The sequence below is a fragment of the Oryctolagus cuniculus genome, chromosome 2 (genome assembly GCF_964237555.1).
Source record: "Oryctolagus cuniculus chromosome 2, mOryCun1.1, whole genome shotgun sequence".
Taxonomy (NCBI): Eukaryota; Metazoa; Chordata; class Mammalia; order Lagomorpha; family Leporidae; genus Oryctolagus; species Oryctolagus cuniculus.
In genome coordinates this window covers 55,328,022-55,347,631 of record NC_091433.1, presented here as the reverse complement: position 1 = coordinate 55,347,631, position 19,610 = coordinate 55,328,022, and the positions used below count along the sequence as shown (strand labels likewise).

Sequence of the window (19,610 nt, the reverse complement as noted above, 5' to 3'; positions counted from 1 at the left end):
CAAGTGGTTGGGTTTCTGTAATCTGTGTGTGAACATGAATCAAGTTCCTGGCTTTTAGCTTCGGTCTTGCCCAGCTTTGGGTGCTACACGCACTTGAGGAGTGAACCAGTGAATGAGAGCCGTCTGTCTCTGTCTCTGTCTCCCTATCTCTTGAATAAAAAATTTGCTAAAAATTGGCTTATTTTTAAAAATGATCAATTAGATAGATATATAGAATATATCTCTTCAAGCAAAAATGATGTGATTGATAGATTAAGAATTAGAGTTGATTCTGCATTTCTGTGAGTTTTATGTGCTTGGATTCAACCAATCCCAGATTGAAAAAATATTTGGTAAAAAATAAATTTCAGGGGCTGGTGTTGTGGTGTAGGGGGTAAAGCCACTGCCTGTGATGCTGACATCCAATATGGATGCTGGTTCGTGTCCCAGTTGCTCCACTTCTAATCCAGCTCCCAGCTAATGGTCTGGGAAAAGCAGCAGAAGATGTCTCAAGTGTTTGGGCCCTTGCCACCTACATGGGAGACATGGATGAAGCTCCTGGCTCTTGGCTTTGGCCTGGCCCAGAGCTGGCCATTGTGGTCATCTGTGGAGTGAACCAAAGGACAGAAGCTATCTCTCTCTATCTCCTCCTATCTCTATAAATCTTTCTAAATAAATAAAAAAAAATCATTGAAAAAGAATTTCATCTGTCCTGAGCAGGTACAGACTTTTTTCCCTTGTCATTATTCTCTAAACAAAGCAATATAACAACTATTTATATAGCACTTACATTATCTATTATAAGTAATGTATGTGTCTAAGATATATGCAAATTCTATGCTATTTTATATGAGGGACTTAAGCATCCATGGATTTTGGCATCTGTGGGGTGGTGAGGGGTGTATTCCTGGAACTAATCCTCTACAAATATTGAGGGATATAAATCTTGACATAATTCGTTTGAGACACAAATAAATTATGGAGTGCTTTTAGAAATTAAGAACAGTATATAAATACGCAGCACTAAAAATGCTATTACCCTTATATGACTTTTAGTCTTTAAGGTTTTGCCTCAGGGTCATCATGCTATTTTTGCTCGAACAGTTCCATTCTCTCTCTAATTGCTCCATGCCAGTGGCATCCCATGGCTGCTGGCAGAGACCAACTAGTGCTTTTCCTCAAAATTATGCCTACAGAGATTTTCTTCCTATCCTGTGCACATTTTCCTCTTCTGAATGTACCATAAATGTAATTGCTTTGGCATCTCTCTCTTGCCCTGGGACTTACTAGAGCTATTCATTTCAGAGGACTGGCTTACATTATGTAAGAGAAAGATGAGCCCATTGTTGAAATATTACCAGAGGGCCTCCTGATTTATATGTGTTCTGCTCCAAATAGTTGTTTTCTAAAACCATGTCCTATCACTTGAAGTTAAGTATTGTGAATATTACTTGTGAAACATGTACAGCATCAAAATAGGTACTTTTAAGTGGAGCCATTTGCCAAAGACAATTTGTTCTTCACAAATACATGAAGAGGAAAATTTGTATAAATGAGCTATTTCTTTTTGTGGTTAAGATAAGCAATTCTTCTCTGACAGAAGGAAGAGAATTAGAGTACCTGTTTCATATTAAACTAGATAGTTTTACAATTTTCATTTCACTTCCTAATTTGTACCTCCACCATACTATGCATTCATTCACATTTGCAATTGAGGTCTGAAAAAATAAGTGGTTCGTCCAAGATTAGACAACCAACAAATGAGAGGCAGGATCTGCACTCATGTCTCTGATGCCTACATCTGTGCTCTTTATATCAGAAAAATGCCATTTTGCTTGGTAAATCTTTGGCAAGTGCTTTATTAAGCTCTATCTTAGTTTGTTTTCTGTCAATATAAAAGAATCTGCAAGACTAGAGGTTAGGGTTCATGGTTCTGAAGTTTGAGAAGCCCAATTGCATAATTCTGATGTGTTCTCAGCTTCTTGGGAGGGCCTTGTGCTGCTTCAACTCATGGTGAAAAGCAGAGTTGCAAGCCATTGCAAGCAAAAGAGAAGCAAAGGGAGCCAAACTCTATGATAGCAAACTCAATGCCAGGAGAGAAGCACCAATCCATCTTCGAAGATCCTGCTTCATGACCTAAATACTTTCTACCAGGCCCTAGACCCCAACACTGCCATACTGGGGATCATGTATCAGCTTGAGGTTTGGTGGGGAAAATCATATTCAAACCACAGCAAGCTCAAAGGAGATTAAACTAGGTTATGGAATCTTGCATTTAGAAAAGAAGTGACCTTAGTCACAAATTGGACTGATCTAGATGGAGAAGCTGAAGCAGAGCTAGAAGTCAACACTAGGGAGCTTCCAAGGGATGGGGTCAAGTCATTGAGGTCCAAGACTGAATGGGAGTGTCTGTTTACCCATGATGGCTGTGCCTCTGGGGGAGGCTGTGGTGGTATGAGAAAAAGGCTTCATAGGTGACTAAGAAGAGGAATCATTTCCTTAACTTTGCATGAGAGTCTAGATTTTGAACCTGGATTTTTAAAAAATCCGTTTTCTGAAAGGAAAAGTTAGAAAATGGGCAAATAATGATGACTTTGTCCTGGCCAAAATGCAGTTCGCTGGAAAGTAACTCCTTTATGTTCAACAGCTTGATGTATCCCACTGTACTTGTTTCTTCTTGAATGGAAGTTCATTCCTACCCTCTCCTTTAGCCTTGAAAATTAGAAATCTTTGCCACTTTGGATTTGCCCTTCATAAAGCAGATGATTTGAAACATTTTGAATCAAATGAAAATTTGATAACTCAGAAACTGAATTCTTTCTTTGTAGTTGACATTTTTCCCTAAATAGTTGTTGGAATTTCATAAAGTTCTAGAAGGAAGTATCATATTATTTGTGCTTTCACTGTGGGAACAGAGGCATGGTCTGGGGGGGAGTAACCACCAGCTGGCTTGGCTGAGCAGGGATTTTAGAAAGCTCAGGTGAATTATGCACACCTGTTTTATGAGACAGACCACCTTGCATGTTGGAAACATGAAAAGCAGGATTTTACAAAAAAAAGTTGTAAGTGGTAGTTTAGGAGATGAACAGAATCACTGGAGTCCTTCTTTTCTTCCCTGAAACTTAGAAAAGTCAGATAAGCAAGTTCAAAATGTATAGAAAGTGGGAAAATGAAATCTAATGGAAGATTTTACAGCGAGAGTTCAAGAATATCTACAGAAATACACATCCAAAGGATATCTGAAAATTAGGAAAGGCATTTTAAGTCAGGAATTAATCTGAGTTTCGTGGTATTCTGTGAGAAGAAATCTATAAGAAGAGCACTTCTCATGCTACTAATAACACTAATTGATCCTGTGTCAACAGGTTTAAAAGGACGGAATGTTGTTTTAAAAGCAAATGCAGGCTGTAGGAGAAGCTGGCTTTTGCACCACAGAGGCTGTGTGGACCATTTTAACATCCAGTTTGGGGGGTGGGGGAGGGAATCCCAAAGGGACTGGCAAACTGGAAATAACTGGGCACCACCACTCAGAAAATGGCAGGAAGCTCTCAGCTCAGACCGAACCACATTGTGCTGGGCAAGCACCTGTTCTTTTGATGATTGTTTTCACATTTAATATTCCTGTCACTTTTTTTTTCCTGCCGTGCTGTTCGATGAATACAAACACATCTCCCAATGCTTGGATTCAAATATGGATTGCCAATAAACCTGAGATTGGCTTCAGTTCTATTATAATATGAAAAGCTACTTCCAACATTACCCTCAAAGCCAAGGGCATTAGCCAGAGGCTTTGAAGATAGAGCAATTTTAGTATATAGAAAACTACTCACATAACACAGTGTCTAGAAAAAATAATTCCTTTAAAGTCAGGTCAGATGAAATGTGGGCAATTTAAAAATCTTGTTTTAATAATTGTTAAGGTCTTGTGTAATATTTAGAACAATTAGTTCATGAAGATCCGTAATCAAAATTCTAAGACTGATTCTGAGAAGGATATGGCCCTTTGACCCTGGGAAGAATGACAGCAAAGTCTCTGAGACAAATGACAGTCTGTGGACTTTTCAATCTCTAGTGAAGTGGATCATCTAGAACCCATTCTTGAGTTTAAAAGCCAGTCTTGTAAAGACAGCCAGATAACTGTATTTATTTTCAGGTAAAATAATTCAGTATGAATCTTCTAATGTAAATTTCATCATTGTTAAACATACTCAGCATATTACAAGAGCTAAGTTGGGTCTTTCAGGGGAAAAGCATAGAAATATAAAATTGCATTTGGGATACAAAACAGTAATGTAATGTTTGTAAAATATTTCAAGGTATAACTACTTCCCTGCAATGTTTCTCTGTGGGCCATAGCTTACGAAGTCATATCATTTCCATTTTGTAGCATTCATATTTTCAAATGATTTAAAAGGAATTTGCTAGAACTTTTTGTTGGTTGTATTTAATATTCATTTTCTGTTACTACACATGTTGCAAACCTATTCAGGAGATTCAGGAGATTGCCAGTATGTCAAAGCCACCTGCTGTTCATTCATCTCTCAAATCCCTTCCCAAATCCTGTCTCCTCTCCTCTTACTGTTGGAGTTGGGTCATGAGAAAGCTCCAGCAGTGACTCTTTGAGCCGCAGGTGGCCCTCTGGTTAAATGTTGTATTGCCTATTTTATTTTTGGAACCTGACCTTAATCTTCTCATTCAAGGCTGTTAGTATCATTTTATGAAAGTGATTTTTTAATTTTTTTGGGTCACAGCTTCTGAGAATCTGATGAAAACGACGAACTCTCCATAAAAATGTACATTTACAGATACACATACCACATCTGGCATACAAACTATTATTATTTTCCTTACTGTGGGGTTATAAAGATTCTTTCATGTATTTCTTGTGTATATGAGGGGGATTCAAAAGTTCAGTGCAAATGGAATTAAAGGATAATAATTTTCCATGAACTTAAAAATTCTTTAAAATTCATTTATTTGAAAAGGAGAGAGAGAGGACTCCCATTTACTGGCTCACTCCCCAAATGCCTGTAACAGCTGAAGCTAGGCTACACTGAAGCCAGGAGCTTGGGATTCCATCCAGGGACCTAAGAATATGAACCATCACGTGCTGTCTCCTAGTTTCTGCATCAATGGGACCACAGAATTGAGAATGGAGCCAGGACTGGAGCACAGACACTCTGATATGGGATGCTGGTGTCCCAAGTGATGTCCTAGGTGGTACACCACACACCTGTCCCTTTAGAAACTTTGAAGCCCCTTTGTATAGCTAGCTCCTCACCCCCTAAAGCATGAACCCTTGGGGACATGGCATTTGCTTTTTGGAATATACCATATGGGCCTCAGTAAATTAAAAAAAAATGACTGTAGTTTTGCTTTAATACAGAACACAATAACTAGAAAGTGTCTCATGAAAAAACAATTCTTCTCTCTGAACCTTTGTCTCTTATATGATTAAATAATATGTTACTTCCTCCATCCATTTGCAATGCTAATCAGTGTTTCAATGCCAGGAAATGATATTAGCCAACATTTTTTTTTTGAGACCTTGCTGTGGTAGGTCCTATGCTAATTGCTGATCATGAATTATTTAATTATATGAGGTAGGTACTTATATGTTACAATGAGGAAACAGCCTTAGTTTCTTGTGTCAGCTATAACAAATTATCACAGTCTTGTGAATTGGAAATTTATTCTCTCATAGTTTTGGAGGCCAGAAGTTGGAAATTAAGGTGTTGGTAGAGCTGTGATTCTTCCAGAGGCTCTAGGGAGGGGATTTAGTTTCTTGTCTCAGCAAACTTTTGATGGCTGTCAGTATTCCTTGGCTTGTGGCTATTCACTCTGATATCTGCCTTTATATTCAGATGAACTTCTCTTCTACTCTATTTGTCTCTTGTTTGAGTGTCTTTTACAAAGACTCTTATCATAAGAAGTAGGGCTCACTTAGATAATCCAAGATGAGCTCATCTTGATCTCTCTAATTTAATTCCATCTGAAAGTCTCTTCTTCCAAACAGAATCACATTCCCAGATTCTGGAAATTAGAAAATGGATCTAACTTTTTGAGAGGCAACATTCAATTTGCTAGACAATGTGTAGACAGCTTATAGCCGATGGTAGACATAAGATTCCAACTCTTGTGTTGGGAACTTAAGAGTTTGTGGAAGGTCGGCACTGTGGCATAGCAGGTAAAGCGCTGCCTGCAGTGCTGGCATGCCATATGGGCGCTGGTTCAAGACCCGGCTGCTTCACTTCCGATCCAGCTCTCTGCTATAGCCTGGGAAAGCAGTAGAAGATGGCCCAAGTCCTTGGGCCCCTGTACCCACACAGGAGACCTGGAAGAGGCTCCTGGCTCCTGGCTTCAGATCAGTGAAACTGCGGATAGAAGACTCTCTTTCTATTATCTCTCTCTCTACCTCTGCCTCTCTGTAACTCTGCCTTTCAAATAAATAAATAAATAAATAAATCTTAAAAAATAGGAGTCTGTGGGAACCCCACACTCATTAATGGTAGACTTTGGTGTCTTTTCTGACTCTCAGTCACAGGTACAGTTGTATCATTTGCTGACGAATTGCTGGATGGGAGGCCCATTCTAAAGGAACTCAAATAGACTTATGCTTAGATACAAAAAGCTGGGGCCAGAGACAGTGGAGCCAAATGTCATCCCAAGAGTTTCCCTCTTCGGCTCTACTTTGATGCAAGATGCCCCAGGTTGATAGTGTCTTGGAAACAGAGGAGGGAGAGATCCAAGAGCTTGGGGAGCCTAATGCACTGCCATTTGGGATGTGCCTGGACAGTGGTCTCTGAGCTTGTGGAAAACTGTTTAAAATATTATATATGCTAGAAGAAATTAAGGAAGATATAGAATATAAAAAATTAAGGAAGAAATAAATAGAATAATAATGAAAGATAACATTGTTAAGATGGCAATTCTACCCAAAGTGATCTATGGGGTCAATGCAGTTTATATGAAAATATCAGTGATTTTTTTTCTTCAGAAATAGAAAAATCCATCCTAAAATTCGTATGGAATTTCAAGGGATTTAGAATGGACAAACAATCTTAAAAAAGAACAAAATTGGAGGGCTCACACTTCCTGACTTCAAAGCTTACTGCAGTGCTACTGTGTGATACGTTACTACAGATAAATAAACCAATGAGATAGACTAGTGAGCCAGCAATAAACACTCTCATATATGATCAAATTATTTTTGACAACAATGCCAAGACTATTCTGTGGGAGAAAAAAATATATCTTTTCAACAAATAACACTGAAAAAACTGGTTATCCACATATGAAACAGTGAAGTTGGAATCTTATCTTACACTCTATACAAAAATTAACTCAAAATGAGTAAAAAGCCTAAACATAAGATATGAAACTATAAATTCTTATTATAAACATACATAAAATGTTTCATTAAATTGGAATTATCAAAGTTTTCTTGGAAATGACACCGATAAAAAACAGATAACAAAAAATTTATAAATTAGATTTAACCCAAATTAAAAACTTTGGACATCAGGGGTCACTATCAGGGTAAAAACACAACCCACCAAATAGGTGAAAATACTTGCAAATTACATATCTGATAAGGGGCTAACACCCATAATATTTAAAGAAATCCTAAAACCTAGAAACAACAAAAAAGAATCCTATTCAAATGGGCAAAAGACTTGGAATAGACATTCTTCAGAGAAGATACAAATGGCCAATAAGCACATGAAAAGATGTCTAACATCATTAACTATGGAGGATGCAAATTAAAAACACAATGAGATAACACTTCATATCCACTAAGATGACTAAAACAAAAACAGAAAACAGGAATGGGCATTGTGGCTCAATGAGTTAAGCCACAGTTTTCAACACTGGTGCCCATATTGGAGTGCCAGTTAAGTCCTAGCTACTTCACTTCTGACCCAGCTTCCTGCTAATGCATCCCAGGAGGCATCACATGATGGCGTAAGTGCTTAGGCCCCTGCCACTCTTGTGGGAGACCAGGATAGAGTTCCAGGATCCTGGCTGGAACCTGGCCTAGCCCTGACTATTGCAAATATTTGGTGAGTGAACTAGTGGATTGAAGATATCTCTCCTTCTCTCCCTCTCTTTCACTCTCTCTCTCACTTTGCCTTTCAAGTAATCTGAAACTAATTAAATAAATAAATGTAAAAAAAAATAAGGAGAAAAGAATAAGTATTGGTTAGTATTTGAAGAAATTAGAAACTTTGTGAACTGTTGTTGAGAATGTAAAATGGTATAGCTACTGCAAGTAACAGTATGGTGGTTCCTCAAAATGTTATACATAGAATTACCACACAATGCAGCAATTTGATTTCTGGGCATATATATATAAAGTATTGACTACAGGGACTGAGGTATTCACCATAGCCAAAGCTTGGAGCAATTCAAATGATCACTGACAAATGAATTGATAAACAATGTGATATATAAATATAATGGAATGTTATTAAATCTCAAAAAAAATGAAGTTCCGATACACACTAAATACAGCTGAAACGTGAAGATATTATGCTTAGTGAAACAAGTCATCTACAAAAGAAAACATACGATTCTACTTACGTGAGGTACCTGAACAGTCAAATTAATATAAACAAAAGTAAAATAGAGGTTACCAGGGACTGGGGGAAAGGGAAATGGCAAGTTACTGCTTACTGGTGAAATGAACTGAATTGTGTTGCACCCTCCCCCCATGTTTATGTTAGAGCCTTAATGCTCATTAAAGCTAAAAGAGGCCATAAGGGTAAGGTCCTAACCTGACAGAATTGGTGACCTTATAATAAGTGAGGGGGAGATATTTTCTCTGCCTCTGTCTCTGTCTCTCTCTCTTACACACACATACACAAAATCTTATGAGCACACAGTGAGAAGGTTACTACTTGTAAGCCAGGAAGAAAGTTCTCATTAGAACCTGATCATGTTGGTATTCTGATCTCACTTCCAGCCTCCAGAACTGGGCGAAAGTTAAGTTTTTGCTGTTTAAGCCACGCAAGTTATAGCATTTTGCTATGGCAGCCTGAGTGCACTAATAAAGATGGCTAGGGAATTTCAATTTGGGATGATGACAGCATTCTGTACATGAATAGTAGTGATGGATGCACAGCAGTGTGAATGTATCCACTGCCACTTAACTAGTATGCCACTGGCTAAAATAGCAAATTTTATGCTATATATTTGCTTTATACAATACAAAACTATCATGCAGTGTTTATTTAGTGGTGACTGAAACAGCTGATTTTGCTTTCTGTAAATCTATGATAGAAGAAGCCAAGGTATAGGGTCTGGGGGTGGGGCAGGGAAGGGCAGCTCATAGAAGCCAGGAAGTAATTCCCTGGTTTTGGTGTGAAAATTAGAGTAGGAAAATTGTATTCAATATGGCCTCTGAGTAAATACACTTTTCTAAGTGTATTCTGAATTGAGCATGTCTCACACTAGTGATGTGTCTTTTCCATATTTTCCATATTAGGAAAAAAGTGACAAGAAATACTATTATCTGTTATTCTGTGATAATGATAAACTGTGCTAGCAGAGAAACTGTCTGGAAACTCCCAGAAGGGTGAGATCACTCTGGGCTGCAACATAAAGTGGTAAGCATTTTTTGAAAAATTTTTCTTGTCTAACCTTGCTTTATCTGAGATTAATTTCCTTTCAATCTTCTTTAGAAGCCAACCAAGATTGCTTTCTCAATATACAGTTCAAATGGTTATAGCCTGTCACTCCCCTACTCGCGGAGGAATGGCACCGGATCCTGCGCTGTTCTTTTTCCCTGGCCCTTCCACGGTTTGCTGCCGGAACCCCTGCCTCTGCAGAGGGGCGGCACCCCCGCCGCTTTCCCCGCTTCCATGGAGGAGCGGCACACCGCTGGCCGGCTCTCTCAGGGGTTTCTCAGGAGATGCTCAGATGTTCCTGGTGCATGCTGTCTCTCTCCTCCTTTATAGTCCTCTTCCACCAATCCCAACTCTGCTGGCATTCTCTCCCCACACGCTGAGCACGCTGCTCTCCTCCAATCAGGGGCAGGATCAACTCCTGCAGCTTGTTAGTCGAATTGGTGAGGCAGCTGTGTGGAAGTTGTTTACTCTCTCTCAGCACCATATTGTGGGAGATCAGATGCATAGAATTAATCTTAGCAGTTCCAGTAAATTAGTCTAGTCTCGGTTGCTCCCCACAATAGCCAAGCTTTCCAACTTCATCATTAGTGTTCTATAACCCAGCAAGGTAGTTCAAAGTGTTCCCAGGGACAGGGGAATGTCTGGATGAGATGGAAGATGTGAAGTTAGTCTGTCTTAAAATCTACAAAAAAGAGAAGGGGAGGCTGGGTGAGGCAGGGAGAAAGTGATGGAGGGAGGGGAAAAAGGAGGGGAGAGAGAGAAAGAGAGAGAGTAAGAGAGAGAGAGAGAGGAAGAGGAAGGACGAAGAGGGAGAGGGAAGAGTATTTGAAAAATGGGGGACTCTTGTATAGCTCTGCTCAATTTAACTGAAAAGTAGATTATGTATGAACTTGAACCCTTCACCACACTCAGGCTGTCAGGGTTGAATCTGACACTATTGGTAAAAGATTATTTTTCCATTTTAAGCTTCCTTTGTTTTTTCAAAGTTGCAACTTCTATCCACAAAATTTTTTTTCTGGAAAACTGTGTCTCTTAGAGGAGAGAAAAGCAGTTTTCTTTGGGAGAGAATATATGCTTACTTTCAATTTGGCATGGGATGAAATTCAATCTAATTTCTCTTTGAGATATGGAGTGTTTTGAATTTTCATTATCAATAACTATATCATACATGAGTTAATTTGGCTTTGAGATGGTCAGAGGCTATTAAAAAACCCAGCACTCCAGTTACTGTTTGTCACTAATTTGGATGTGCATATTATTAATAACACTACCATTGTCATCATTAGTATCACCATCGCTGTCTGTACTAGCTGGTGACTCCTTGTGGTTACTTGTTATGTGACAGACACTGAGGTAGGAGCTTTACACGAACTATTATGATCTTCAACACACTCTGTGATATAGGGATTATAATTCTCATTTTACTGCTGAGGAAACTGGGAAAAATTAGCTAGACTGATTCTAATTTATCCAGTAAATATTATAGCTGGAATCTGAACAACAGAGGAATCTGAGAATTCAGTATAACTGGGGACAATAATCATTTCCTGTTTATCTTTGTAATGGACACCTCATTGTTTACTATGTCTTACATGTGACAGACTGAGCTCAATTTGTGTTTTTAGAATAAATAAATGAGGAAAGCTAATAGATATTTAGCATTTAGTTAATTACCTCAGATTTTAATTTGGCAGTTGCTGAACTGCTGCATTTTATTTGCTCATTTTAAGGCACTTTTATCAGTTAACTTGTTAATATAGTCAATGATTGTGTATTTTCTTTTTCTCAAGTGTGAACAGGCTGAAACTCCTGAACAATACATTCCCATTCTGTGTTGGTCTGCCTTGTTGTAGTGTGAAGACGTGGTCTCCTGAAGAGTCACTGTGCATTCACACTGAAGGTGACTTTAAGAACTATAGGGTTGGGGCTGGCGTGTGGCACAGCAGGTTAATGCCCCGGCCTGAAGTGTGGCATCCCATATGAGTGCTGGCTCAAGACCCGGCTGCTCCACTTCCAAACCAGCTCTCTGCTATGGCTTGGGACAGCAGCAGAAGATGGCCCAAGTCCTTGGGCCCCTGCACCCATGTGGGAGACCCAGAAGAAGCTCCTGGATCCTGGCTTTGGATCAGTGCAGCTCTGGCCGTTGTAGCCAATTGGGGAGTGAACCAGTGGATGGAAGACCTCTTTCTCTCTCTCTGCCTTTCCTCTCTTTGTGTAACTCTGACTTTCAAATAAATAAATAAATAAATATTTTTTAAAAAAGAAGAAACTGTGTGGATTTAAAAAAAACCTGTAGGATTTAGTCGATATCCTTCGAGTGAGGTATCTGTCCCTCAAAATGATGAAGGCAAATTGCCTTCATGAGAACTCACTAGGTTTTACACTACAAGAGAGCAAATACTGTCTGAAGTAATCATCATTCAATCTTTGTGATTAGTAGAGTTCCTGGTCCACTAATGTTTGCTGAGTGAAAAATATGAATAAAAACAACACTGGATAGGTCAGAGATAGTAGTTGTGTAAGGTCAACTGAAGGAGACAGGATGCACAGCAAAACTCCACAATAATCTACACAATGGCTTGGCTTAGAGAAGAAAAATGTGTTGATGAGGAGTTGTTCAGGAATGGAAGGGCAGATAAAGGTGATGAGAAGTAATTATTGGCATTGCCATTCAAATGCTGCACATAGTACCCAGCACCTGCAAATATTCCCAGCATCAATGGCAGAGGTCTCACTAGGATGGTTGTAGCCAACAGACTTCAAGTGCTGTTCATTTTGGAAAGCCAAACCTGCTGGCATCTCTGATCCCATTAGACTCTCTTCATCTTTTTTTCTGATTCCGTGTTTATCAAACAACTATTTGACTCCTACGTATCTGCTCACAAGGGAAGAATGATATGGATTTCATGTTTTTCTATTCTCACTGACAGTGATTTCTCATGCAACACCAATAAACAGATTTCCAATAGACATCTGATGCCTGCATCTCCTTGTATGGCACCAAATGCACTGATTGTATTCTCATGTGGAATTCTGAGTTTTGTGACAGTTACAGCTTTCATTGTCAGTTAATAATGGATTATTTTGGTACCGACTGTAGGAAAAATCAGTCTCTTGAAGTCTGATCATGATAAGGCCTAGAAAAGAGTAAGTTTCTAGGTCTTCAAAGAGGAAAAGTCAGTTCTATGCATCCAGCCTTTTCCTGAGGCTGCTGTCTCTCAAACCTTTCCATGTAGACTAGGCTGACAACTGAGAAAGTGAATATGTATCTGGGGAGTTAACAATCTCAAATTGAAGTAACTATTTTAAAAACTATTATACAGCAAGCATTTTATGCTATAATACATCCATTTTATATTGATGTTATTTTCATAGGATCTTATTTACCTACTAAACTTGAAGTAAAATTGGTATTCTCTGAAGGTGCACTGAGGTTTCCTGCGTACATGGCTGAGTAGCCCTGCAGACATAAGCTGATGTGAATTCGAAAAGCCCTGCTTGAGATACCAACTTACCTTTTGCAATTAGGTGATTTCTGTGCCTTGAGATTTTAAGTTCTTTGGCTACTTAACTTCCCCTAAGTAGGCTTATTTCTTATACCAGAAAATTAAGTTATTATTTTAAACTTCCTAATGATTAACTCAAATAACTACAAAACAATTTTGGTTGTGGTGATAGGGATCTCTACTGAACATGGTTCCATGAGATTCTATTTTCTCTCTCCCTCTTTTTTTTCTTTTTAATAATACCACTGTGACCTCAATTGCTCTTTGGTTAAGTAACTGAATAATTGGGCCATGTTCTTCAAACACGTTTGGAGGATTAAACTGAGTACAGAAAGCATTCTGAAAAACATGAATTACTTTATAAATTGTATTAATCATAGTACAAATCCAGGAGTTATTTTATATACTGGTGAGAAAGAAGAAAGCCCTCTCCAATGACCAGTGCTCTGGCCTTTTAAAGTGTGCGGGCACGTGTGTGTGTAAAAGAGAAAGAGAGAGAGAGAGAAAGAGAGCGAGCGAGAGAGCGAGCTTCTGGTGGACACTGGTGCCATCTGCCTCATGTTATTCCATACCGGTTTTAAGATAGTGCTAATAAAACCTTAAAACAGGTTATGAGTAAAATATTATATTACTGGGCATTATACCACTCAACCATGATAGAATATGATGATATCTTTCAATATATTATTGATTTTAGCCCCTAAGTACAAGCAACATTAAAGTGCTGGTGCCAGCTGGCATCATGGAACAGTGGGTTGGGCCACTGCCTTCAACTTCAGCATCCAATATGGGCATCAGTTCCATTCCCAGCTGCTCTGCTCCTGATTTAGCTCTCTGTTAATGCCCCTGGTAAAGCAGTGGAGGATGGCCCAGGTGCTTGGGCCCTGCACCCAAAAGGGAGACCTGAAAGAATCTCTAGGCTCCTGGCTTTGGCCTGGCTCAGCCCAGCCCTTGAGGCTGTTTGGGGAGTGAACCAGTGGATGGGAGATCTCTGTCTCTCTCTCTAACACTGCCACTCACATAAATAAATAAATCTTTAAAAAATGCTAATGTGTAGCTACCAGCACTGTAGCATGCCACTAAAATCATGCCCATGCTTTCCCTCTCCCTGTGGTTGTGTTGCCATACTTTTTCAAAGGCAATGCATTTTTAAAAAGTTTTTTATTGTGAATATCTATGTGCCAAAACTAAAATTTGACAACCACTGATAGAGAAACTCCAGGTCCATCCCCACCATATGAAGATGAGTTTTGAAGGACCTGCGGAAAATCAAGCAACTGGCTTCTGTAAGATCTTCCGTGATTGGAGACTTAACATTCCCCCAGTTGACCAATCAAAACCATCACTTCTAAATGCCTCTCCTGGACCAATCATGATAACTTCCCCTTTATAGCCTATAAACTCCCCTAGACAATCAGCGCTCAGGGTTCCTTCCTTCAGGGACCCCTCCTGGATGCTGTGAGCTTTCTCTGCTTCTTTTAGTAAACTATTTCTACTTTACACAGTCTTCCTTGTCCGTACTTCTCATTCTTTGTGGATGTGAGACAAAGAACCTAGTGGAAAAAAAGAATTGTATTCTAAAAGAGAAGTAACATTTAAAAAATTTGGAGGGGAGAAAAATCTGCATTTCTTGGGGATGAGACACAAACCCAAGCAACTAGAACCAGAGACTTCAGCAACATTTCTTGGGGGCTTTTCTGGAATTGTCAGAAGGGTGAGTAAAGACAGACTGCCTCTGCTTCTTTTTTGGAGATCTTTATTTTCCATCATAGTCCACTCTTAAAAACACTAGGATTGTCAGCCAATTAAAAACTATTAGTGTGGCTGCCAGTCTTAGAGACTCAGAGGGCAGACACTCTGGGGCAGATTTGACTAATTCTCCTTTGTCTTGTGGCACTGGGAATGTTGGTCTTGTACTGCTTCAGTTTCCTTTCATGGAAATTTGTCCAATGCTTGACACTGGAGTAAGATCTTGGTGTAATTGAAGATTTCTGGCCAGGACATCTCAGTATTGCCTGAAGGCTCCTTGACTGGATCCTGACTTTGACCACCTGTTAAGAGTATGACTAAAATCTGCGCTCCTCATTGTTCTTCCTGTTCACTACTGTCCTCACTCAGTCTCAAGTATCAGGAACGGAGGTGGGAGATACCTCTGGCTACAGCTGATGGACAGATTTCCCCACCTAAGCTAGCAAATGAGGAACATTGATCCATTATTCTTTTCAACCTGATAGGTTGTTTCCTTTCTTCTCCGCAGTTTACATTTTATTGATGATTTTTTTATTAGCTCTTGACAGCAGGATTATCTGATCATCTAACTCTCTGCACTATGATTTATTTAACTGTCCTAAGTACTGGGATCATATGTTGATGTCATGTGCTAGTTCTTTAATTAAGGTTTTCCTGTGCTGTTGTAACTGAGGAAAAAGGGAGGAAAGTCTCATGTGTTCGTTATCTTTATTGAATCCCAACTGCTTAGGAGAACTGAGTACTTAAGGAGTTAGCATTATCTTCCTCTTTTTAATAATTTGATTCCCTATTCTGATTAGATCTGGTGCACAGATTTGGTTAAGATGCTCAGGTTAAATGCATTATAAAAAGCATGAATGGTAAGGGTATAAAATGATACCAAACTTACGTTGTGCTGGTATAATGGTCTGATGCTTTATTCTGTGAGGTGAGACATTGTTCTAGAGTGGAACCTTGCCCCACAGCTTTATATCAGATAGTTTGTCTTGTATATTATGCTGATTGTGTGATGATAGGAGTTGGTGGGAATTCATGCTCTCTCTCTCATCCTTGGTATGTGATCAGGGCCTAGTTGGCACTGAGGCAGTGAGCTAGCTGCTCTTACCCCTGACTCCCATCTTTGCTTGCAACCCTCCCTGGCCTAGCATTTCTGTCACTAAGGGTTAAAACCCTGGGGAGGATACCAACTGGCTGTGTAGAGGTCAGGCAATATACTCATGTGGAGTCTATTCCCCTGGGCCAGGTGCCCACATCAGGGACAGGGAACCGACTGGCAGACATGAGATAGGTGCATGTGCACATCATTCTGGCTATAGAGAGTAAACAGCAATTTTTGTCCTGTCCAAGCCATCAGGATCAGTGAGCAGGCTGGATTCTTTAAAGGGGACTGACGAAGCCACATTCAAGATAAATAAATAGCCAGGCATTACCAGGTCACAATACAGATCAAAAAGTGAGGTCCAGACAGAAGAGATGGTCAAAGTTAGGCACAAGTAAGGGTGGCTACTACTGCCGACTTAACCCTCCTCAACTGAGGGCCAGGTCACACATGCACCTATGATCTACAAGATCAAGGGTCTCAGGGAAAAAAGGCAAGGAGTGGAGGTACAGGTAAGAGTATCTATTGCTATTCTCCAACCTCTCCTTTCTGTGGGCTCCAGGACATTATGTTCCCACAGCCAAGAAACCTGAGGAACACCTCAAGTAGGCAGACGCAGAAACTTCTAGGTTTGTTTTCTGTTCCCTTATTTTAGATGGGTAATAAGCCATCTTCACTATGTGCCCCCTTGGAGTGTGTTCTCAGGCACTAGGTTTCCTCTGACTCCCAAACCTTCAAGAAGAAAATGCCTGGCCTTTTTCTGCAACAAGGTATGGCCAGGATACAAGCTGAAGGATGGAAAGACTTGGTCCCTAGAGGGAAGTATTAATATAATATCATCCTCCAACTAGACCTCTCCTGTCACATAGCAGAGGAATGATAGGAGTTCCTTTATATCCAGGGATTTTTTTTCCCTGAGATAAGCTTGACATTTGTCAACTCTGTAAGGTAGACTTGGCACTTTTAGCAGTAGCTACCCTCAAGACCCTAGCAACCCCTCTCCCTCTGCCTGCCATGGAGCCTACCATACAGTCTATACCACTCCCTTCATCCACTACTCTTGTTCCCTTATGTTTCCTCCAACAGGGACTACTTGTTAGCAAGCAGGACACATGACTTCTGACTTCTGTTTTAACCATCCAGGAGGTCCCTGGAGGATTTTGTAGTCTTATTGATGTCTAGGTCTCCTTTTCCCTGCTGGATCTGAGCCAGATAAAGGGAGACTTCGGAGGATTTTCAGATGACCCTGACCAATATATTGAATCCTTTTAAAGTCTGTTCCAGGTCTATGATCTTACCTGGAAAGATGTGACTTTACTCCTAAATCAGACCCTAACAGAGACTGACAAATAAGCTGCTCTCCAAGCTGCAAAAGCTTTTAGGAATGAACTTAATGACATTCACATCCTTGCCTGATCAGAGAGCACAGGAAAAATATATTTTCCAGGAAAACAGTTTGTTCCCCAGTAAGAGTCTCACCTTAAATGGACAGCAGATGACCCTATAGAGGAATGGAAATAAAAACATTTCATTGTTTGTGTCCTGGAGGGATTGAGGAGGACCAGGACGAAACTCCTAAATTATTCCAAGCTGTCCATGATAGATCAAGGTCCAGAAGAGAACCCTTCTGCCTTTCCAGAGAGATTGAGGGATGCATGAATCAACCAATACTTTCCTATCTCCTGATGTGATAGAAATACAGGTAATCTTAAAGGATGAGTTCATTATTCAATCAGCCTCAGATACTAGAAAAAAGTTTCAAAAATAGGCTATTGAAATTAAAGTACATTAGGAAACCTCCTGAAGGTCACCACTTTAGTCTTCTACAATTGGGACCAAGAGGAGGCCCAACAATGAGAGAAAGGACAGGAAAAAGTTTGCAACTTTGGTAGCAGCCTTACGGCTACACCAGCTTAGGGAGGGTCCCCAGGGGTCTTCAAAGTGCTATTACTATGATAAGATTGGACACTTTAAGAAGGAATATCCATATTCCCATCACCAGAGAAAACCCCCACAGCACTAACTTATTTGCAATGGGGACCACTGGAGGGTTGACTACCTCCAGAGACCAAAGACTCTGGGGTCAGAGCCCCTCTCTCAGATAGGCCAATAGGACAGAAGGGGTCTGAGGTTTCTCCTATAGGCTCCTATCACCCAGACCATCAGCACTCAGGAGCCCTGGGTGGTCCAAACTGTAGAAGGGGATGGAGACACTGGAGCCACCCTTTTTGTCCTTCTCTTAAATTCAGGTCTCCCCTGTTTCCTTAGTATGACAGTGGGAGGTGTCTTAGGCAAATCTTTATATATATATATATATATATATTTAAGATTTATTTATTTATTTTAAAGTCAGAGTTACACAGAGAAAGAAGGAGAGGCAGAGAAAGAGAGAAGGAGGGAGGGAGAGGGAGAGAGAGAGAAAGAAAAGAGAGAGAGAGAGAGAGAGAGAGAGATTTTCCATCCACTGGTTCACTCCCCAATTGGCTGCAATGGTCAGAGTTGCAGATCTGAATCCAGGAGCCAGGAGTTTCTTCTGGGTCTCCCACTTGGGTGTAGGGACCCAAGGAACCTGGGCCCTCTTCTACTGCTTTCCCAGGCCATATCAGAGAGCTAGATCAGAAGTGGAGCAGCTGGGACTTGAACTGGCGCCCATATGGGATGCCAGCACTGTAGGGGGCAGCTTTACTCACTACACCACAGCTTCGGTCCCAGGAAAAACCTTTAGTTAGATGTTTCCCCCAGGCCCTAGGCTGTAACTGGGATACCTCCTCCCTTTTTCCCCCACACCCCTTCCTGATCATACTACAGAGGCCCACACCCTTTCTTGATAGAGATCTCTTAGCCCAGATGGGAACCACTGTCCTCATAACTCCATGGCAACCCTTATGCTTTCCACTAGTTGAGACAGATATTAATCTAGAGGTTTGAGTAACCCAGGGAAAGACTGGCTGAGCAATTACTGCCCAACAATATGTATTCATCTTAGATCCCTCTGTTTTTCCTGATAAAAAGTATTTCTTAAAGTCAGAGATCCAACAAGGGTTAAAAGCCAACGTAAAGTCACAGAGGGCTTTTAAAGCCATGAAATTGTCCCAGTGGCATTCCAATCCAGGGAGTCTCAGGATTCTGTCAATCCTGGATCCCCAGATATGGGGAAATAGCCCATCATTTTATCAACTGATAAAAGATATCCAGATGGCAGGGAACCATGTTTTAACATGGGGCCAAGAGGCCCAACAGACCTTTATCCAAGTTAAATAGGCCTTACTTTACTTGAGGCCTCAGCTTTAAGCCTCACTAAAAGCAAAGTCTTCAATCTATATGTAACATGGAGAAAAGGGATGCCGTTAGGGTTATTGATTCAGCTTAAGGGACCAGCTCAGCAGCCTAGAGGTTAACTTAGCCTTTAGCAAGGAACTTGACCTGGTGGCAGAAGCAAGGGCAAAGCTTGACTCAGAGCGGTGGTAGCTATTACCCTCCTAATCCTTGAAGCTACAAAACTGACCCTGGGGCAAGATCTAATAACATCCAGGCCCCATAATGTGACAAAGTTCCTAGCCTCAAAAGTAAGCCTCTGATGAACAATCACCTTTTAAAACACCAAGCATTACCGCAAGCTGCAATTCAGTTCAAGACTTCCACTGATCC

General features: G+C 40.3%; 1 protein-coding gene and 1 long non-coding RNA gene across 2 annotated transcripts in view; one reads left to right on the top strand and one right to left on the bottom strand.

The window, feature by feature from the left end:
• GALNTL6 (polypeptide N-acetylgalactosaminyltransferase like 6) overlaps positions 1–19,610 on the bottom strand; it is a 1,232,148-nt gene that overhangs the window by 43,646 nt on the left and 1,168,892 nt on the right. The gene's annotated exons all lie outside the window — the stretch shown is intronic.
• The window catches only part of LOC127490267 (uncharacterized), a 76,660-nt gene that overhangs the window by 34,406 nt on the left and 22,644 nt on the right, over positions 1–19,610 (top strand). The window contains exon 3 of the long non-coding RNA XR_011386866.1: positions 9,467–9,587. This is a non-coding gene — a long non-coding RNA (uncharacterized lncRNA). The remainder of the gene's footprint in view (positions 1–9,466; positions 9,588–19,610) is intronic.